This window comes from Zingiber officinale, chromosome 3B (assembly GCF_018446385.1).
Source record: "Zingiber officinale cultivar Zhangliang chromosome 3B, Zo_v1.1, whole genome shotgun sequence".
NCBI lineage: Eukaryota > Viridiplantae > Streptophyta > Magnoliopsida > Zingiberales > Zingiberaceae > Zingiber > Zingiber officinale.
This window is the reverse complement of record NC_055991.1, coordinates 14,586,850-14,611,419: the sequence shown is the minus strand read 5'-3', so window position 1 is coordinate 14,611,419 and position 24,570 is coordinate 14,586,850.

Here is a 24,570-nt window from a genome sequence, read left to right as displayed (position 1 = left end):
TCAAATTAAGCCATAATAACATAATTTGCAATTTAGTCCAAAATTGATACAATGTATAAAAATGTAATGTAAATATGAGTTCTATATATGAAAACTACATCAAACCATGATTATATGAATGAGAATAGTATAGTAAAATCATGGTTATCAGGGTCCCTCCCCAAAAGCACGGCCATCGATCCATCTAACTCCAGCTGGACCACCAATCAGACCCGACTTCTTGAAAGAGCGTGAAGAAATCCGAGAATAAGACACGATCATGTGCTCCAAACGTCCCGGGGAGACATCAATCTTCTGGGACTCCAGCCAATCTGTGATAAGATGCCCGAAAGGCATATGTATCATCTGCTGCACGGGCTGGGTGAAATGGATGATGCAATGAAAGATATTCAGAGGGATGTTGATGTCGAGGGAATGACGAATGGCATAGAGGGCAAACATATGAGGCGGTCGTAGAGCGGCTAGAGCACGAGAGACAATCGGGAAAAGGCAATTGATGATCACTTTAAACAAAGCGGCATTTTCAGCTGATAACTCAAGAGAAGAGAACTTAGTGATATGAGCATCTGGCCCATCCGGACGCAGACGACCAAAGAGAAATTGATGCATGGATGAGATGCTAATACGCTCAAAAGGTGGAGGGAGCTCATCGGGAAGAGTGGGATAAAAGAAAAAATCATTATTTGAAGGTAGACAGTCAAGATAAGATTGAAGAATCTCATAAGAGAAGTCTAGGCTCCGTTTTGCTACACGAGTACGATAATTTACACCATCTGAAGTGTGTAAATTATTATAAAATTCGGAGACTAGACCTATATTGATGTCCCTCTCACAAGTCAACAAGGAGTCAAGTTTATAATGTTTGAACCTATTATAGGTATCAAAACAAGATGATCTATAATATTGCAAATCCACTGATCTAGGGGGAATAAGTTTGAAAGTGTTTTTGGTGAAGGCTTGTTGCATTGCAGCATTTGGAAACCTAGGGTCAGTGGGAGGTTGAGGACGTGAGGAAGGGACAGACGACCCTTCGCCCGATTCACGGACCTTTTGCTTCTTTCTGTGGGATAGAAAACAAATGCACGAAATGCACACGGTTTGACAGTGAACGGGAAGGAATGCAAGTAATGCAAAGATTCAAGGGTAATGCAAGTAATGCAATGCATGAGGGATAATGCAATGCACAAAGACACACAAAAAAAACATACAGATTAGGTCAAAAATAGGAGCAAAAAGAACAACAAGGAGTAGAGCAAAGAGTGTTACCTAGGGTTAGGGTTTGGAGTCCGCATCTTGTGTGAGGACGCGGAGACGAGGAAGGGAGCTGCCTAGTGCGTCGAGAGAGAGCTGGAAGAGAAGTGGAATAGCTCCTCTTCGCCGGAGAAGCACGCCGGAGTGACGAACGAGATAGAGGAAAACGTCGCCTGGGAAGTCGCCTAGGGCAAGACCGCGTCGAGAGAGAGAAAAGAGGAAAAAGAGTGAGGGGATCGATTCGGGTCTAAGGATTTAAGACGGGTTTTAGGGTCTCGATCGATTGACCGATCGATTGAGAGTAAGTGAATCGATCGGTCGATCGATTCACAATGCTTCTGTGAAAATCGAACAGACGGCTGAATCGATCCATAGATCGATTCAGACGCCTTCTGTGGAAAATCGAAAGGGCGTCTCAATCGAACCATTAATCGATCGAGGTTCTCTGAATCGATATGGATCGATTCAGATGCCTTCTGTGGAAAACCGAAAGGGCGTCTCAATCGATCCATTGATCGATCGAGGTGCTCTGAATCTATCCATCGATCGATTTAGATGCCTTCTGTGGCCAAGTGCGAGCCTCCCAATCGATTAACCAATCGATTGGGAAGCCTGATATTTCTGCACGTCTAAAAAACTTTCAGAACCAAGATTTGGAAAAGCACAACTAATTGTACACTACTCCAAAAATCACGAAATTTTGCATAGACACTATATGTATGTCCCAAATTATAGAAAAAATAAAGTTTAATAAAAATGAACTCGCCTTAGTGAAAACTTACACAAAACCACAAAATATTGAAAACTTGTTATTGAAAACTTCAAAGATATGAGGAAGTTTGTATCTACCTGTTTCATAATAATCCCCATCCAATAACACACTTGAACCAATGTTTCAGAAGTGAGTTGTTATATGGTCAATTAAAAATTTCCAATCATAATCGTAGGGCAACGGGCACATGAGTTGTACACTTGCTTTCCCTATGATTGGACAAATGAATGTTTCATGTGAAAATCATTTTTCTTGGCCAACTTAATGCATCATAACAAGCATTATGACCAAGATAAATGTTCCTAACCTCTCACCCCCATCTAAATCACACAAAGAAGATAACCCTATGTGTTTGTGAGAGGCAAAAATTAAGGTGAAGAACCTAAAAGCTTTACCTATAAAGTGACCATGGAGGATTTGATTTAATCAATACAACACATTCCCAATTCTCTTCTAAGAAAGCTAAATTCAACTTCGGGAAGAGGTTTGGTGAAGATATCGGCTAAGTTTGATTTTGATCCAACATAATTTAAAATGATATCACCTCGAGTTACATGATCACGGATAAAATGATGTTTAACCTCTATGTGTTTCGTTCTTGAATGATGAACGGGATTTTTGGTTAAGTTGATTGTACTCACATTATCACAAAATACTTGAACATTGTTATAGGTAAGTTTATAGTCTTCTAGAGTATGAGTCATCCACAATAATTGTGATACACACTCTCCCATGGCAATATATTCCGCTTCGGTTGTGGAGAGAGCTACACAATGTTGTTTTCTACTTGACCAACTTACTAAAGAGGACCCTAGAAATTGACAGCTACCACTAGTGCTTTTACGATCCAACTTGCATCCGGCATAATCGGAATCGGTATAGCCCACTAGGTCAAAAGTTTCGGTTCTAGGATACCAAAGACCAACATTTTGAGTCCCCTTGAGATAACGAAGAATTCGCTTAACGACACTCAAATGTGACTCCTTGGCACAAGATTGATACCTAGCACATATACCTATGGCGAAAAGTATATCCGGTCTACTAGCCGTGAGATAGAGAAGACTTCCTATAGCACTACGATACACTTTGGAGTCAACTTCTTTCCCCTCAATGTCTTTATCCAACTTAGTATTTGTGGCCATGGGGGTAGATATTTCCTTTGCGTTTTCCATTCCAAATTTCTTAAATAGCTCTTTGACATATTTGGATTGATGAATGTAAATGCCTTCTTTTGTTTGCTTAATTTGTAATCCTAGGAAAAATGTCAACTCACCAACCAAACTCATTTCGAATTCACTCTCCATGTGATTAATGAATTCATTTAAAAAATCTTTATTTGTGGAACCACAAATAATGTCATCTACATATACTTGGGCCACAAACAAATCATTACCATTATTTTTCAAGAATAAAGTAGGATCAATTTTCCTCTATGAAACCCTTTTGATACTAGAAATGTTGACAATCGTTCATACCAAGCCCGAGGAGCTTGTTTTAGTCCATATAAGGCCTTTTTAAGTTTATATACATGGGTTGGACACTCCAAATTTTCAAATCCCGGTGGTTGCTCAACATATACTTCTTCTTTTATTACACCATTTAAAAATGCTGATTTTACATCCATTTGGTACAATTTGAAACCCTTGTGGGCGGCAAAGGCCAACATCATTCTAATTGACTCCAATCTTGCTACGGGTGCATAAGTTTCATCATAGTCCAACCCTTCTACTTGATTGAAACCCCTAGCGACCAATCTAGCTTTGTTTCTCACCACTATCCCTTTATCATCAAGTTTGTTCCTAAAAACCCATTTTGTATCAATAATTGATTTGTTGTTAGGCCTAGGAACTAAATCCCAAACTTGACTTCTCTCAAATTGAGATAATTCATCTTACATTGCTAAAATCCAATCCGGATCAAACAAGGCATCATCAATGGTTTTTGGTTCTATTTGAGATATTAAGGCAACTTGACTTCTTTCATTTCTAAAGTAAGATCGAGTTCTTACTCCTTGAGTAATGTCTCCTACTACTTGATCTAAGGGATGATTTACATGAGTCCTAGTAGGTCTTGAGTCTTGATTTGTTATAATTTCGGGTTCAAGTGGCAAAGGTTCATTTTTCTCACCATCACTTTCTTGATTTTCTTCTCCTTGATGATTTACCTCATTTAGTGTTAGTTTTTCTAACTCAAATTGTAATTCTTCATCGTTTGTTCTTATAGAGTTTAAAGAGGGATTTTCTTCAAATACAACATTTAGTGATTCTTCAACTAGTTTTGATCTTTTGTTGTAAATTCGGTATGCCTTGCTATGACTTGAGTAACCTACAAGAATCCCCTCATCCGCCTTAGCGGAAAACTTTCCCAAGTGATCCTTGGTGTTTAGAATATAGACCTTACACCCAAATACTCTAAGATGCTTAATTGTAGGTTGTTTACCAAACCACAATTCATGAGGTGTTTTTCCTAGAAACCTATGTATTAAAGTTCGATTTTGGACATAACAAGCCGTATTGATTGCTTCGGCCCATAGGAAACTATGTAGTGAATATTCATTTAACATGCTCCTAGCGGCCTCTTGTAACACCCTATTTTTCCTCTCAACAACTCCATTTTGTTGAGGTGTTCTAGGGGTTGAAAACTCATGTTTGTAGCCTTTTTCCATACAAAAACTTGTGAATCTATCATTTTCAAACTCACCTCCATGATCACTTCTTATTTTGTTTATCTTATAAGCCTTTTCATTTTCTACTCTATTACAAAAAGCAATCAAGGTATCTAGAGTTTGATCCTTATGTTTCAAGAAAAACACCCATGTATATCTAGTGTAATCATCCACAATCACAAAGCAATATCTACTACCATTTAAAGAAATATATTTGCTACTATCAAATAAATCCATGTGAATGAGCTCTAAAGCATTTGAAGTACTTACAACATTTTTCCTTTATGAGTAGCTTTGGTTTGCTTACCTATTTGACATGCATCACATATTTTATCCTTTTGAAACTTCAACTTTGGCAATCCGTGCACCAACTCCTTTTTTGAGAGATTTTTGATATTCTTCATGTTGGTGTGAGCGAGTCTCCGGTGCCAAAGCCACGTCTCCTCTTCTTTGGACATGAGACACTTAGCAAACACATTAGTAGCACCAAATAGTTCAACTTGATAAATATTTTCTTTTCTATGGCCTATGAGAACATTGGTGTTTAGTTCACTATGTTTGACTAGGCATTGAGATGAGTTGAACTCAACTCTATACCCCGAGTTACATAGTTGACTAACACTCAAGAGATTAAAAGCCATGCCTTTTACTAGTAACACATTTTTTATCACAAATTTCTCGGAAATTCTAATATCTCCAATTCCTATAACTTTTAGCTCACCACTATTACCAAAAGAAACGGTACCTTTACTTTTGTGTCTAAATGATGAAAATTTTGATGAGTCTCCCGTCATATGCTTAGAGCATCCACTATCTACGAACCATGTTGTTGGATGCTCCCCCTTTGCGCATGCCTGTTTAAACATGATGAACCAAATGTTTTGGTACCCACACTTTGGGTCCGGTAGCATCAATAACAAATTGCTTGGGTACCCAAGCTTGCACAACCTTAACCCTTGAAGCATGGTTTCTACTAATTAGGGACATGAATTTAACTTCCTTATCTTGAGATTTAAAACCTAGTCCCGCTTTATTGTACACGCCTCTTTGAGCTCCTAGAATCATGTCTAAGTATTTTGAGCTTGAAGTAAATTTTACTAGAGCACATCTAAGATCATCAACTTGTGATTTCAATGATACATTTTCTTTTTCAAGATCATCAACATCATTTTTGTCATTTTCATGAAGCATGCAACTTTCACATGGCACAATTTCATTTTTGAGTGATTTCAATTCATTTTGCAATCTTTTAACCTTCCCTTTTGATTTAGCTAGTGCATTGGTTAAGCATGCAATGGTGGCATACATCTTATCAAGCTTGGGAGAAATTATCTCATCATCACTAGAAGATGACTCACTTGAAGACTCCACATCTTCTTCATGACTATCTTCATCTTCACTATCTTCTACATGACTTAAGGCCATGAGAGCCATGTGCTTTGAGCTCTTCCTTTCATCTTCTTCCGATGAGCTTGATGATGAGTCATCCCATGTGGCTTTCAACGCCTTCTTCTTTTTCTTGATCTTTTCCTCTTGCTTCTTCAACTTTGGACACTCCGTTTTGTAGTGCCCCTTTTTCTTACATTCATAGCAAATTACATCAGTTTTATTCTTAGAATCCACAAGAGATTTACCTTTTCTTTTCTCATCATTGAAGATTTTCTTAACATCCTTCTTGTCAAACTTCCTTGAATGTCTCATCATTCTTCGAACGAAGTTTGCCATTTCACTTGATGATAGCTCTTCATCACTATCACTATCACTATCTTGTTCGGATTCTGAAGATGACTCCTTCTTCTCCTTTTTCTTTTCCTTGTGCTTCTTTTTGCTCTTTTCACCTACAACCAAGGCTATACCTTTCTCCTTATGGCTTGTGTTAGCTTGCTCATGTAATTAAAGTTCACAAAATAATTCATCCAATTTCACTATTGACAAATCCCTTGAAACCTTATAAGCATCCACCATGGATGACCATAAAGAGTTTCTTGGGAAAGATTTTAACGCATACCTTATGAGATCTCGGTTCTCCACACTCTCTCCAACTGAATGAAGACCATTTAGGAGTTCCTTGAATCTCCCATGTAGTGAGCTTACCGTTTCTCCATCCTTCATGGTGAAGTTTTGAAGTTGATTTATCAACAAATCCCTCTTTGCAATTCTTGAATCCTTGGTGCCTTCATTTAGTTCAATAAGCTTATCCCACAAATCCTTGGCACTCTTAAAGGGTCCAACTTTGTTGAGTTGTTCCGAGCTTAATCCACATTGAAGAGTCACAATCGCCTTTGCATTTGCTTGAGCCTTCATTTTTTGTTCAACAGTCCACCTTGATGACTCAAGCATTTTTCCATTTTCAGTTGGCGCCATGAATCCCTCCGTGATTGAGAGCCACATATCAATTTCGGTCATGAGATAGTGTTCCATGCGGCTCTTCCAATAAGCAAAATTGTTGCCTTCATAGAATGGTGGTCGTGAAGTACTATGTCCCTCCTTCATTGACATCTTGTAGCTCTTTAACTTGTGCTTTCTTGACGATGAATCCTCAAAAGCAAACCAATGCTCTGATACCACTTGTTAGGATCGGTTGAGCTAGAGGGGGGGGGGGGTGAATGACTCACTTCTTTTGCTGACCAACTTTGTTTTGCACAGCGGAAATCTGAAGGCAATGCTAACACCGGTATTTACTTGGTATCCACCTCCTCAAGGAGGTGACTAGTCCAAGGATCCACACCACTCACACTCTTTCACTATCAAAAACCCTCCTTCTCGGAATCACACCGAAGGTGGAGAAACCTTAACAGAAAAACAACTCTCCCTTCTCTTCAAAGTAAATATCACAAATGCTACAAAGAAGAAGTAGAGAAGAATTACAAACTTTAACCAGCTTCTTCTTTGCAGGTGAGATTTCAGTACGTAGTGGAGAGGAGCTTGAACCCTTGCTTTGAATCTTGATCACTTGAGAGCTTTTTAAAGGCTTGGAGAGCAATGGAACAGTATGTTTTTTGTTGTTCTGCATTTCCCAGTTTCTTCCCATGTTTAATACGTTGAGAAAAATAGCCGTTTCTCACGCCGCCGTCGCCGTGGATCGATTGAGATTATATCCCAATCGATTCACAACTATCCGTTGGAAGCCATCGCGTCAAAATCAACGGTGCAGATTCTTTTATTTGACTTGGATCGATTGGGGCATCGTTTGAATCGATTCAGCCGCTTGCTTCATGAGATCGCAGCTTCGTGAATCGATCGGCCGATCGATTCAATCCCTTGAATCGATCGGCTGATCGATTCAGAACGATTCTGTGCTTCGCACAGAATGTTCACGGATCGATCGGCCGATCGATTCAGTACCTTGAATCGATCGGCTGATCGATCCAGACGCATTCTGTGTTGCGCAGAACTTTACCAATCGATCAGCCAATCGATTGCCTTACCTTCAATCGATCGGCTGATCGATTCAGAGGCAATCTGCCGCACAACCATGTCTGAATCGATTTACCAGTCGATCTCTGACATTGAGCCTATCACACACATAATCTTGTGACTTGCAGGAGCTTCTCTTGCCAAGAATCTGGTCCTCGACCTTCTTGGACTTCTCTTGCCTTGCATCTGGTCTTCTGACCTGCAAGAACTCATTTTACCAAGAATCCAGTCCTCGACCTTCTTGGACTTCTCTTGCATCTGGTCTTCTGACCTGCAAGAAACTCCTCTTGCAAACTCACAATGCATGTTAGTTCCACCGTATTAACCTAAACTTAAATAATTGTCAACACATTAAAACTTCTAGGGCATGATTGCACCAACACTAACACTTTATTTTGCAGGATATACCTTATCTATTTGCCTCGGACTAACCTTGTCTTGCAGGAAAGTTGTCTTTTAGAGAAAGGTGGTCCGGGCGCCCGGGAGGTGATTTTTATCCAGATCGCGCATCGCCACGTGGAGCTTGCTGGTTGGACCTGCCACGTCTCACCAGGGCGCACGGAAGGGATCCGAGGCGCCCCGAGCCTCATATAAAAGGAGGGTCAGAGGGGAGCTTCAAAACAACAATTCAAAGAGAGATCTTCTACTGCTTGCCCTGCTGCTCTGCGCTCCTGCGACGCTAACAAAGATCCGACAACGCGCTCTTTCTTCTTTGGTTAATTTTCTTGTCGGTATCGCTTTAATTTTCATTAGCATTTCAGCACTTAGTTTGTAATAATTTTTCGAATTGCTAGTGATTGCCCACTGAAATCACCCTTGTGTGCAGGCCTTGGAGTAAGAGTCGACACAGGCTCCGAACCAAGTAAAACTGGTTTGTGTTAGCATTGTTTTTTATTTCTGCTGCGCGTAACTCTTTTCGAACGAATTTTGTAATCGATATTCACCCCCCCTCTATCGAAACATCACGATCCAACAAGTAGTATCAGAGCCGGTACCGCTCTGATTTGGTGCAACCACCAATCAGACAAGGGGGGGGGGGGGAATTTTCTTTTCTTTCTTTCACTTTCAGTCTTACGTTTAATTCCAAACTGATACTATTATCTGTTTGGAAAGTTTTCTCATTGCAATTAAATCTAAATTGGTGCAACACCAATTTAGTTCATTTATTATTTTTTTCTTCTTCCCGCACTGCTAATCCAAGAGCAAGTCTTAGGAATTTTCCTGTCTATTTGTTTGATTGTGTGCAGGATTTAAAATGTCTCAGCTTGAAGGCTTCAGCACAGTATGACCTCCTCTTTTCAACGGGGACGATTTCCCGTACTGGAAGAAGAGAATGGAAGTATATCTCAAGACGGACTTCAACCAGTGGATGAGCGTCACCAGACCCTACAAAATACCAATAGACAGTTCCAGGAATCTACTAGATCCAGAAGATTGGATATCAGACCTAAAAAAGAAGGCATCAACAGAGAACAAGACAATCAACACCCTACAGTGCGGATTGACTAGAGAAGAACTAAACCGGGTCGGACCACATAAGAACGCCAAAGAGCTGTGGGACAAACTAATCGAGCTGCACGAAGGAACCAGCGATGCTAAGGTAACAAAAAAGGATTTACTCTTAAATAAAATATTTAATATAAAAATGTAGGAAGGGGAAACTGCAAGTCAGCTGCACGCAAGGATCAAGGACATCCTCAATGGGCTCCACGCGATAGGCCACCAAATGGAGAACCGGGACTTAATAAGGTATGCACTGAATGCGTTTCCACGTAATAGTTTGTGGGCATCTATTGTGGATGCCTACAAAATTTCAAAAAATTTATCTAAACTTAAATTAGACGAGTTGTTTTGTGAATTAGAATTACACGAACAAACTAACGTCGGAGCCGAGAAAGGTATAGCTTTGTTTGCAGGTTCCTCCAAGGAGAAGATAAAGAACAAGTCTGAACCTGAAGACGACTCTGATCAGAACTCTGAAGATGAAGAGCACCTGGTGAACTTGGTAAGGAAAATGTTCACCAGGAGGAAAAGGAGCTTCACCAAAAAGGATCTTCAGAAGATCAACTCTTCAACCGACTCGAGGAGTGTGACATGATTTGGATGCAACAAAAAGGGTCACTACAAGAACGAGTGTCTAAAGTTGAAAAACGAGAAACCAAGGACGACCAAAAAGAAGGCCCTTAAAGCAACGTGGGACGACACTTCCTCGGATGAATCGGAAGCCGAAGAACAGAAGAACAAGAGTTACCTCGCGTTGATAGCCTGTGAAGAAGAATCGGAGGAAGAATCGGAAGACGGGTCCAAACCCGAATCGAGCCACGAGTCCGTACTCGTTTCCGAAGGTCCTGAAGAGGTATATCTAAATTTAAATAAGCTTTTTTTTTAAAAATTATTTCTTGCTTAAACAATAAATTAGTTAAAATAGAAAAAGAAAATGAGTTGCTCTTCAAAGAAAATCAAAATCTCAAGGAACAAATAAAAAATTCAAATCCAACTCAAGATCTAACACTTGAGGAGGAGAATTTATCACTAAAAAATGAAATTAATAATTTAAAAGAAATGTTATAAAAATTCACAACAAGATCCAAAAACTTAGATTTAATATTAAATAATCAAAAAGCAACTTATAATAAAATCGGACTTGGCTATAAGTCAAGCTCAAATAAAACAGTCAAGTCATTAATAACCCAACACAAACCAACAAAACAAGCTTGGGTTCCGAAAACGTGTTTAATCACGCAAGTAGGACTTAATCAATACTACATCCCTAAAGATAAAATATATTATATAAAGTCAAATAAATCAAATAAACCAGAATACAAATCTGAACCAAAAGGTTTAAAATCTAAACATATTAAAACTCAACAAAATGTAAACTATCATCAAGTGAAATTTAATTATAAAAGAAATAGACATAAACCGAGAACAAAGTTAAATTAAAAGGTAATTAATTCAGGGGGAGGCTCCAGAATAGCTGGCACCTCCAAAACTAACCTACCCGGCAGAGTAACCCTAACCAACCTACCCGGCAGGGTAATTAGGATTAGTTAAAAAGGGTTCAAGTTTAACTTGAAAAATGGTACTGGTGAAATATTGGATGATAGTACGTTAGGGAAGCTTAGTCTATGCATGTCTAGGAAGATATGACTTCGACCTGGTGCATTTGGCTAAGTGGAACTGACCAAAGCTACCCTTTATGAATCCTAACCAGTTAGACCAATGTTTTGTACTAAGTCCAGTGGATAGGACTATTTGGAAAACCTCGAAGGCATGATTACTTTAATGATGTCCGAGTGACTCACCATAACCCAGAAGTTTATCCAGAGAACGGCTATTTATTGAACCCAAAGCTAAACCTGAATCTAACACAAGTTAAAAACAAATTCCAAAATTGAATCTAATTCATCTCACAAAATTATAGGATTCCCTGATTGAAAACATAGATCGGGTGAGATGATTAAGGGCATTAAATTAAATTAAAATTAAATTAAATTAAATTAAATTTAAATTAAGTTAGATTCTTTTTAACTTAAAAATTTATTTTAAAATTAAAACTTTAATTTTTTTTAACTTAAAAATTTATGTTAAAATTAAAACTTAAAAATTTATTTTAAAATTAAAACTTAAATTTATTTTTAAAAATTAAATTTTTTTTACTTAAAAATTTATGTTAAAATTAAAACTTAATTTTTTTTAAACTTAAAAATTTATTTGAAAATTAAAATTAATTTTTTTTTAATTAAAACTTAAATTTTTAAAATTTCTTTAACTTAAAATTTTATTTTAAAATTAAAACTTAAATTGTTTTTAAAAAAAATTATTTTAAAATTAAACCTTAAATTTTTTTTTTAAAAAAAAAACTTAAATTTTCTTAACTTAAAAATTTATTTTAAAACTTATTTTTTTAACTTAAATTTTTTATAACTAAAAATATATCTTAAAAATTAAGACTTAAATTGTTTTAACTTAAAAACTTATTTTAAAACTTAAATTATTTTTTTAAGTCAACTTACTTTTATTAAAAAAAATGGCCATAATCCAATAGTTAAACTAACCCCAATTCCTACATATTGTAGGAAACTAAGTGGATTTTGGATAGTGGTTGCTCCAAACATATGACTGGAGATCACACGAAATTCACTCAACTCACCTACAAAAGCCTAGGAACAGTTGCCTTTGGGAACAACGGCAAACTCAAGGTAATTGGTATAGGTAATATCGAACTGAAAATTGACTTTATTATTACAAATGTTCTACTTGTTGAAAATTTCAAGTATAATCTTTTAAGTATAAGTCAACTGTGTGATACTAGGTATAAGGTTAGGTTTTTATCTAGAATACTTAATCAAACACCTAGACAACCCTAACATAAGCCTAAAAGAGTTTAGAAAAGACAACATCTATGCAATCAACTTAACCACTTCTTCAATTGAGTGTCACTTAACATAAAAAGAAGAAACCTGGTTATGACATAGAAGGATGTCACACACAAATTTTAGAAATATAAGTAAACTAAATGGATTAGTTAGAGGTCTACCAAAATTACCTAACTTAGATTCAACCATATGTAATGCTTGTCAACAAGGTAAACAGACAAAATCCACCCACAAACCAACTAATCAGTCACAAACCAACTCAATACTAGAACTAGAACTTCCTTGCCTAGCCACAACTAGGACTTCCTTACCTAGCCAGAACTATGACTTCTTGCCTGGTGTCTGGTCCTCTTGATTCAAACATGAGAGCCCCCACTTCTTTTGTTTGAGGTCAATATTCTACTTATATGACTCAATTAGACCATAACTCTTATACACAGTCGACGGTTTACCTTTTGGCAGTTCGGGCTCTGATACCAATTGTTAGGAACAAAAAGAATTTAGATATCTTCATAATGATATAATATTATCCACTTTGGGTCTAAACTCTCATAGTTTTTATTTTTGGGGTATAGCTAAAAGACCTCATACCAATGAACATATCTTTCCCTTATAAATCTATGATATTTCTCATATATTTTCAATATGTGACTTTGTTTACAACCTTGCAACCCAACAGCTTGCTCATCAAATAACTCACGAAGATGATAAACAATATCATAAGCATTCAAATGCTCATGTTGTTCTATAGTTTAGGAGTCATAGCGGCTAGCATGATGCAACTTGCAAGTATAGATTCATCCATATATTTCTGATGGGCCAATAATTGGTCTATAGTTGCATCGACATCAAGACTTGTGGGAAGAGACTCATCAAGGACATAAGCTAACTTCTCAGCTTTGAGAACACTTCTCAAACTTCGAAACCAGTCCAAGAAGTTCTGTCCAGTCAGTTTGTCCGAGTCCAAAATTAAACGTAGATTAATAGAAGTCATAATTAAATGATTAACCTAAAAATACAAAAATGAGAATGTATTAGAGACATGATTTTATTTATATAAATAATTTACATATAATAAAAGCCTGCTTATTTATCAAATTCAAATATCCTTATTTTGAATTCAGGAGATGGTAGGTTTTCTCAAAGTAGATTGATATCCATCATAGATAAGAACAACCTTGACTTTGGCCAACAAGTCATTCTTAGCTTTAGCGATAAGTAACAAGTTTATTGATTGTATATTGCTTATATGTAAATATCGCATTATGCTAGCAACTAATTAATTTTCGCATAAACATCATGTTGTTAATACATTAACAAGTATATGTAACGCCCGCCCTCCTTACTACTAATAAGAATGGACGCTACTTATCTACTAACTATTCTTTACTATCATCTCCACTTAACTATTATTTCTTATGCCGATGATAGTGATACTAAAGTATTTCAAAAGAAATCTGGTGCCATACCTTATACTGATTTTGGTTCTCAAAGAAAACGACAACAGCATATATATATATTTGAACGTTTCTACTTTTGTTTACATGCTAAGCATCAAAATTAATTTCAACATGCTGCGCTCAAACCTACAAGCAGGTTCAGACATACTACAGTTCCATCATACAATTCCTCAATGAATAAGGCATAAACAAGTATGTTGCATTACGAATTTAAGCTTACTACATTGTCAAGCAACCCTTGGAAAAAAAAACAAGTGCTTGTCTCAAAACTCAACTCATCATAATAAAGCAATTAAAGCATACCCAATTAGAAGAGTGACCTACGGTTTATCATGGATTCCCCAGGTGTACAGCAACTAAAACTCTTATTAACACACACTACCAAGAATGATGTACACATCTAAACTACAGCCACCCTTAAACTCATTAATAGAAGATCTATTCCAATAATAGGACTAGCATATCAAATTGCAGAGGGAAACTATCTAACTAATCGTTTCTAGCAGTACAGAGACGTTTCAGCAACTAGGATAAGAGTGTTTCCAGTATTACCGAGAACATTACAGCAACACATATACATCAACATCTAATTTACCTTAACTACAATAAACCAATGCAATTCAAGAAAATAAAATCTAGCATGCAATTCCAGGAGTAGCAAAAGGAAACCGTCCCAGCAGTAAGAAACAAAAATTCAGCTAATTATGCGAAATAAACTAATTTCTAGTAACTTCTAACTACTCCAACAATTTAAAGGAAAAATTCCTAATAAACTCATAACAAAAATCCCAAGGCTTCCATCGGTCAGCATCACACACCATCGACGCTTCCTTGCCGCCTTCCTTTATAACACTTTAACTTTTCCTTTATCTTTATCTACATCTGCAGTAGGAGGAAAATAGTATCTATAAGCTAAAAGCTTAGTAAGTGCTATCTACTCACAAAAACTCGATAAGAAATGCATGTGCATAAAAGAAAGCAGGAAATGCATATTCCACATCAAAGTAGCAACTAACACTAAATCATGCATCTCTAAAAGGAAACAATAGATTTAACTTGCCAAAATTTCTACTTAGATGAAAGAAACTGTTCCATTTGTTCCCCAACTTATACTCTTATACTTTAAAATAATAATCAACTTCTCTTGGGCCCGGCATTGTACCACTTTGCGTGCATTCTTAATAAGAATCGAGGTAGCTAATCCCGAAACTACTAAGATACTTCTAGGCCTTGTGCCTAGGGGCATCTTGGAGCCCATCCCTTGGACCTTGTGTCCGGTACATGCCCTTTAAAAGTAAAATACTTTTTTTTCTTATCTTTAAATACTTCTTATAATAAAATGTCTTGGCTTTTATTTAAGCACTTAGTGTGCTTTGATTCTAAATTCTGGAATTCAGGATCAATTTGTGACCTTGGTCTTGCTTTGCTTGTACTTCTCACATATATACATTATGCAAGAGATTCTAAAACCATATGCCACTGATATATATCTGTATATATTCAAAACACAACTCAACAGTAATTAAAAGACTACATGGTCATAGGAAATAAGTTTAGTCAGGCCCACGGCAACAACAGATTCCAAATAGCAAGCTTGTAAAACTTATTTATTTTTGAATCTTATCAATCCTTTAATCATGCCGTGACTTGAAGGAAACATAACTACTTAGACATGCTTGAAATGTAAGGTAAATACATCTAAATAAGCATGCTGTAACAATCAAGGAAAACCATCAAAAATTCTGTCCGTGCTCTAAAAAAAACAACAAAAGGACTTGAACCAAAGCTCAAACCGAATTGCTAGAGCAAAGGTTGAAATCTAGACAATATGCTAGGATAAAGGCTGCTCTTGTTCATTACACAACAACAAAAATGCAAACAAAACCCCGAAAGCTACTCCTACCGCAGGTGAGAAGCACTTACATTGGGTTCTTGGACTTACAACCGAAGAGAAAGGGCTGCTAGGGTTCGGAGAAGTTGTTTCCTCAACGATCTCTTGGTATCTACTTGTTCTTCTCGACGAGGGGATCACGAAGGTGTGGAGATCTCGTCGGAAAAAGTCCTCGCCGGCCGCTGGAGACGAGCCCTAGATTCGGCTCTGTTTCCGCCCGAGAGAGCCGGCGCCGTCGCGAGAGAGGAGAGGAGAAATTTCGAGAGAAAATTTTTAGGTTTTCCTCTCTTAACTTAACCTCTTTTTATAACCTAGGGTTATTTTATTAAATACTATACCTTAAATATTTTTCTGTTCTTTCCTTAATTAACAATAGCCGCTGGCACAGTTGGTTGGCTGCGTTCTGCTTAAGGCGCGGCTCGCAGGTTCGAGTCTTGGCTGCAACTATTTTTCTTCCTATTTATTCTCTATTCATTAACTACTGCTTAAATATTATTCACTCCATATAAGGTTAACAAAATCGTGTAGTTCAGCTGGTTGGGCCGATTTTTGCTTGGGTCAGTCCGACTCGAGGTCGTGGGTTCGAACCTCGCCTTCAACGGTTTTTGTCAAACTTTCTTTCTTTTGTAAACATACTAAACGACTTCTAAAAATTGCGTAAAAATACTCTAAAAATTTTCAAAAATCTCTAGAATATTTTAAAAGCATTTCCAAATATTTTTATGGACATTTGAAACTTGAAATAAAGAAAATTGGGTCGTTACAATTCCCCATACCTTATAAAAAGTTCGTCCTCGAACTTAGAATAGTTCTGGATATTTCTATCTCATACTGTCCTCCCGCTCCCAAGTGACTTCCTCGTGCTTCTGGTTCTGCCAGACGACCTTCACTAGTGGTACTTCTTTGCTTCTTAGTCTCTTGACTGCTCTGTCCACTATCTGTGTAGGTCTACTCTCATAACTAAGATCCTCTTGGATCTGCACTGACTGAGGCTCAATCACTTGGCTAGGGTCATGGAGGCACTTCTTTAACATGGAGACATGAAACACATTGTGTATTGCTGACATGTCTTGTGGTAAATCCAGCTTGTAAGCTATTTTTCCAATCCTTTCTGTAATTGGATAGGGTCCTACATAGCGAGGACTTAATTTGCCCTTCTTGCCAAATCTCATCACTCCCTTCATAGGAGCAACCTTGAGAAATGTAACGACCACCCTTCTTACTACTACTACTCTCTAAAGATAACCGTTACTTAACTACTAACTCTACTTAACCGGTATGATTAAATATCACATGGAAACCCTACCGAAAAATTTCGACAGAGTCTCCCTTGTACCGGTGACCAAATCTATAATACAAACATAGTATACGCAGCCACAGACGGCTGGAACATATTTCCCACAACCACACAGTAATAAAAATCACAATAAAAACAAAGAAACTACTCTAGCAATAGCAATGACTACAGCACTCCACAAATAATAAAAGAGACTAGCTAGACATGCGGAAACAAACTCAACTACAATCTCAAATGTAATACAACATTAACAGAGGACTAAAAGAAAGTCTAGACAATTTTGCCAGCTACTTCTGGATCTCTCCACAGTCCAGACATCACACACCTTCATCACCACCACCATCCCGTCGCCTTCCTTTCCTATCTTAGCTTTTCCTTTATCTGCGGTAGGAGGAAAAAAAAACAAAAGATCTATAAGCGAAAACGCTTAGTAAGTACTAATCTATCTCACAAAAACATCGAAGTGCATAAAAAGAATGCAACAATACTAAAACTGAAATGCTAAAAGCAAAGCTGCATGTACTCATGGTATACAGAAATAAAACTGAATACTAAACATGCTCACTAACTGACAGGAAAGTAATGAAACAACTACTGGAAGCTTAGAATTAAAGAACTAAACTTTTATTGATTCTAAGCATAAAACTTGTTTCATTGTCTTATATCTTTATACCAGAAATTGATCTTTTAATTTCTCTTTTACCTTCTTCTTCTTTTCTTCTTGCTTTACTTATACTAGAAATTAATCTTTTAATTTCTCTTTCACTTTCTTCTTCTTGTTCTTCTTTTCTTTTCTTTTCTTTTCTTCTTTGGGCCCAGGCTTAGTACCATCTTTGTTTTGCGCTCTCTCTAATAGTGACTGGGGTAGCGAGCCTCCAGCCCTATGAGGATAAAGACCTCGGTCTTACCAGGGCCAAGACCTCGGAATTGGTCACCTGGATTTGTTTAACGACAACCTCGGAAGTCGGGTACTAGCCTCTTACTTTAATTTACTTGTTATCTCTTTTTTAACTAGACTTTAGTCTTTTTCTTTACTCATGCTTCTTATAATCCTTTATTGGAGCCTGTTAAAATCCTATAGATGTATCTAACAAGTATAGCATTACAACTAACCAAGCATGCTATAAAAATAACACAAAGAACAGTAAACCTGAACTCTCTAAGCATGATATAAAATAAAGCAAAGGAAAGCAAATCTGAACTTACTAATCTTGCTATAAAATAGAGCAAAAGAAAGCTAACTTGGACTTACTAAACATGCTGTAAAATAGAGCAAAAGAAAGCTAACTAATCTTACTAATCATGCTACAAAATGGAGCAAAAGGAAGTGACTTTAAGCTTTCTATACATGGTGTAAAGTAGGGCAAAATAAACTAATTCTGAACTGTTATAACAAGGTTATTCTTGCCCTTAAAACAGTAACAAATAATCTATCCAAACTTACTAGTATACTAAATTGTGCATGCTCATTTAGTGGCAAGGGAAACTGAATCAGCATACCACTACATGCTATAATCCTTAACATAATTGGAAATAAGCACCTTTCATGGAAACCAAGATATAAGAAGGGATACTGCTGTTATCAAACATCTACGCATGATATACTAAAGCATGTATCACTAAAATCTACTCATGTTGAATTATTTCCAATTAAGCAAGGTATAAGGAAAGGTTGCTTCTAATGGACAGTAAGGATGTATTCTGCACTTACTAACATAATAATAAAACTGCTCGAGTTTATAAAATAAACAAGCAACCAAATTTGCACTGCTATTAGAAACAACACTACAATATAAACGATTCTACACTTGTTTAAAGAAGCTAGACTAAGTTTGCACTTGCTAATAGGCAAAGTATAATCCGGTTCTGCACTTGCTAATAGGCAAACATAATCCTAGTTTCTTAATTCTTTTACACATCATGTACATTACATGTGCAGTTGATGTAGGGCTTCCAAAAATAGATATTTACTGGTTGTTTTGCTAATGTTCCTATAATGTGCTGTCAAGGTCAAATAGGATGCACTAAAATCTGTTAAACTTGAAACCTATACAAAACCTATTCGAGAAATCTAATCATGCTCTTCTTTGTGCTCACTTTTGCCCACAGAGACACATGGACATCAATAACCTAACCATCAATTCACGGTAGAAAAACAAAAATGGCAGCGATCATCTAAAACAAAGAAAACCACTTATCTAAGGGTTTCATCTTTATTCATGTGAATAAAATCTACACCACAGCAATCATCCAATCAGGGAAAACTCACGGCAGACTCAAAACAAGGAAAGGTACAATCCGAAAACCCCTCCTACCGCAGGTGAGTAGTACTTACCCCTTGTTCTTGCACTTACAACCGAGAAGGAGGTTCTAGGGTTCGGATAGCTTGGATTTCGGCTCTTCCTCGTGCCCACAATCTCTCCTCAATAAGAGGATCACCACAGCGTGAAGAATCCCTCGGAGAACACCCTCGCCGGCCACCGGAGATGATGCCCTACCCTCGTCCCTATTTTCCGCCCGAGCTGTGAAGTCGCCGCCGCCATTCGCGAGAGAGGAGGAGAGGGATCGAGAGGTTAGGGTTCGGGAGAAGGAAATAACCCATCTTATAATACTTAGGGCATTTCTGTTATTAACTACAACTTATATACATCTCGCTTCGTACTTGGTTAACAAAACGAGCGCAGCTCAGTTGGTTGGCCGTGTCTAGTTAGGTCGGGTTTGGCCGGAGGTCTTGGGTTCGAGTCTCACCTTCAACGATTTTTGGTCAAAACTTCTTTATTTTTGTAAACCTACTAAACGACCTCCAAAAATTACGTAAAAATACTCTAAAAATTCCTAAAAATCTCTAGAATATTTTAAAAGCATTTCCAAATATTTTTATGTACTTTTAGAACTTGAAATGGGGAAAATTGGGTCGTTACAAGAAAAACTGAATCTCCTACTTGAAATTCCAATGGCCTACGGCGTGTGTCAGCATAACTCTTCTGTCTGCTCTAGGCAGTCTCAATTCTCTATCTGATTTTCTGGATCGCCTGAGTGGTTTCTTCTATCAGCTCTATCTGAATACCCAGCTCCACTTCCATTTCTCTTCTTTCTCCTGCTTCTTGCCAGCATATAGGTGATCTGCACTTTTTGCCATACAATGCTTCATATGGTGCCATCCTGATGGTGGCCTGATAGCTATTGTTGTAGGCAAACTCTGCTAAGCACAGATACTTGCACCAACTGCCTTTAAAATCTAGTGCACAAGCCCTGAGCATATCTTCTAGGATCTGGTTTACTCGCTCTGTTTGTTCATCAGTCTGAGGATGGAAGGCTGTGCTGAACTTGAGTTTGGTGCCTAATGCATTCTGGACACACTCCCAAAAGTGAGAGGTGAAGCGTCCATCTCTATCAGAAACAATAGATTTGGGAACTCCATGAAGTCTGATCACTTCCTTAACATATAACCGTGTCAACTGCTCTATAGAGTGGGACACCTTGATGGCTAGAAAATGGGTAGACTTGGTCAATCTATCCACTATTACCCATATTGCATCATATCCATTTGTAGTTCTTGGGAGACCTGTTATGAAGTCCATAGAGATGTCTTCCCACTTCCACTCTGGTATAGGAAGAGGCTGTAGAACTCCTCCTGGTCTTTGGTGTTTTGCTTTGACCCTCTGACATGTCAGGCAGGTACTGACATATTTAGCTACATCTCTTTTGAGTCCAGACCAACAGAACCTCTGTTTCACGTCTTGGTACATCTTGGTAGAACCAGGATGCATGGAGTACGGTGTATTATGGGCTTCTTCTAGAATCTTCTTTCTCAGCTCTTCATCATTGGGAACACAAAGGCGACTTCCCTGATAAAGAATCCCACTGTCTGATACTCAAAATTTTGAATTTCCTTCTTCTTGTATCCCTTGCTTGATCTTTTGGATATCTGGATCTTCCCTTTGCTTCTTCTGTATATCTTCAAGCAGGGTTGACTCTAGAGTCAATGCAGAGAGTTGCTCATAAATAATTTCAAGTCCGAAATCTGACAACTCCTTCTGTAGTGGCAGGGCTAATGATGACAAGGACATCAGGGATGCACTGGATTTTCTGCTTAGTGCATCTGCCACTTTATTAGCTTTACCTGGGTGGTAGAGGATTTCACAGTCATAATTTTTGACCAACTCTAGCCACCTGCGCTGTCTCATGTTTAAGTCCTTCTGAGTGAAGAAGTACTTAAGACTCTGATGGTCTGTGAAGATTCTGCACTGGACTCCATACAAGTAGTGTCGCTAGAGTTTCAGTGCAAAGACAACAGCTGGCAGCTCTAGATCATGAGTGGGATAGTTCTTCTCGTAGTCTTTGAGTTGTCTGGAAGCATAAGCTATAACTTTTCCTTCCTGCATGAGTACAGCTCCTAAGCCCATCTTGGAAGCATCACTGTAGATGTCAAAACTCTTGTCAGAATGGGAGCACTGGTCAGTCTCTTCTTGAGTTCTTGAAAACTCTGCTCACATTTATCTGACCATTCAAACTTCTTGTTCTTCCTGGTGAGGGCTGTAAGTGGAGAGGCTATTCTGGAAAAGTCTTCCACGAATTTCCTGTAGTACCCAGCTAAACCAAGGAAGCTCCTGATCTCCCTGGCATTCTTGGGTCTCTTCCAGTTGCTGACCACTTCTACCTTGGCTGGATCCACTTGAATGCCTTCTTTAGAAACGATATGCCCTAGAAACGCCACCTGCTCTAACCAGAACTCGCACTTTGAGAATTTAGCATAGAGTTGATTTTGCTGAAGGGTCTGCAGGACTATTCTCAAGTGCGTGTCATGCTCCTCTGAAGTTCTGGAATAGATTAGAATGCCGTCGATGAACACAATGACAAACTTGTCAAGGTATTCTCTGAACACTCTATTCATCAAGTCCATGAAGACTGCAGGTGCATTAGTCACACCAAAAGGCATGACTACGAATTCGTAGTGTCCGTATCTGGTCCTGAAAGCTGTTCTGGGTATATCACTCTCCTTCACTTTCAACTGATGGTACCCAGAGCGCAGATCTATCTTGGAGAACACTGTTGCCCCTTTCAATTGATCAAATAAATCATCGATCCTGGGCAGTGGATACTTGTTCTTGATGGTCACTTGATTCAGAGCTCTATAATCTATGCACATCCGCATAGATCCATCCTTCTTCTTGACAAACAACACAGGAGCTCCCCATGGTGAGTGACTAGGGCGAATGAAGCCTTTGTCAAGCAGCTCCTGAAGTTGTTCTTGCAACTCTTTCAACTCTGCTGGAGACATACGGTATGGAGCTTTTGAAATTGGACCAGTACCAGGAACTAGTTCAATCTCAAACTCCACTTCTCTGTTGGGAGGTGGTCCAGGTAGCTCTTCTGGGAATACCTCTGGATACTCACAGACTACCCGAACTTCCTCCTGCTTGGGTCTTTCTTCTTCTTCTGTACTCACAATGAATGCAAGAAAACCAGCACACCCTTTAGCTAACATCTGGTGTGCTGTGAGGGAAGAGAGGAATTTCTGGGTCTTCCTCTTTGGCACTCCTGTAAATTCAAAGGATGGTTCACCTTCTGGACTAAAGATCACTTTCCTTCTGCGGCAGTCCACTGAAGCACTGTACTTGCTGAGGAAATCTATACCCAAAATGATATCGAAATCCTGCATAGCGAGAACTACTAGATTAACACATAGCTCTCGGTCTGAAATTCTGACTGGTACAGACCGAAGCCACTGACTGGATTCCATGACTTCCCCAGAAGGTAGGGTTGTCAGGAACCTGGAATTCATGCTTTCTATAGGTACCTGTAATTCTTTGGCAAAAGGTATGGATACAAAATAATGGGTCGCCCCAGTATCAAATAGTGCAGTAGCTATACGCTGAAAAATAACTACTTGACCTGTTACGACCGTGGAGGCACTAGCAGCTTCCTCTTTAGTAAGGGAGAATACTCTGGCATTGGCTGGAACTGGTGGAGCTTCCAACCTTCCTTGACTGATCTGAGGTCCATCCAGAGTTGCAGGCATATAATGTAGTTGAGACTTGGCTCCATATTGTATTGGCTGTGGCTGAGGTGTTTTGAACTTGTTAGGACACGCTTTAACCATGTGTCCTTCCTGACCACAAGAATAACATCCAGTCTTACCCAAAAGACAGGCTCCTGGATGTGTTCTCCCACATTTGGAGCAGGGAGGGAAATTAGTCTGCTTGTTTTCCGGTCCTCCCTTCTGGTTACTCCCTGAATTCCACTGCTTTCTTTTAGTACCCTTGCCTTTCCAGTTCTAATTATTTAACTGGGGTTTCTGACTTCCCCCAGTCTTGGTTTCTATCTTGATTGGCTTGTGCTGCTCTCGTTGTGCCTTCATGCTGTTCAGGTAATGCTCAGCTACTAAGGCTCTACTAACCAACTCTTCTCCAATCAGGGGCTGATGAGCTCCACTACTCACATTAAGTGATATCACAGGCTTCAGCATTCTGAGAATTAGTCTGACTCGCTCCTTCTCTGTACTTACTAGTTCTGGGCAGAGACGAGCTAGCCTGTTGAATCTTTTAACTGCTTCCTCCACTGTTAGATCACCCTGTCTGAACTCCATAAACTCCTCGTAGTGCTTATTGGTGATCCTTTGGCGGAAGAACTCGTCGTAGAACTCTGTCTCAAAATCAATCCATCTCATCTGATTGACTGCCCTCTTGCTTTTGACTCTCCAGTCAGGCAGAAGGAGGCACACTTGACCTTCTCGACTTCTGGCCAGTCAAGAAGCTCCATGCTGCTCTCCAGTGTTTTGAACCAAGCCTGGGCATCCCAGGGCTCAGTCGTGCCTGAGAAACTCTCTGGTTTCAGTTTCAGCCACTGTATGAGGTAGGCTTCTTGTCTCTGGGATGCTGTGACGACTCCCTGGGCAGCTGGTGGAACCTCAGTTACCACTGGAGTCTCCACAGTTACTGTTGGAGGTGTGGGAGGAACTGGTTGTTGATTTGCCATCAGATTGGCAATTACTTGCTGCTGCTCCGCTACTTGTTTCTGAAGTTGAGCAACAACTTCAGAAAGATTGGGCTCAGTTGAGCCTGGCCCCTCATTCTCCTGAACTTGGTCCTCAGTACGAGCGGTACGGGGACGTCCTCTTCTTAACATCTAGTTAAACAAATAAGAAGATTTGATATTTTCTCTATCCTTTCTAAACATACACATATGTATATGAACAAAGAAAACTGCAAAAACTTTTATCTTACTTTAGCACTCATAAGCAATCACTTCATACTGCAATTAATAATAAAGGAAAGCAATAAAGAAAGAACTTAAATACTTTCTTACTTGAAGACGGCAAGGATGATGCTGATATGTGTGTGATGCTGGAGAATGGGAACTGCTCTGAAACCAACTTGTAACGCCCGCCCTCCTTACTACTAATAAGAATGGACGCTACTTATCTACTAACTATTCT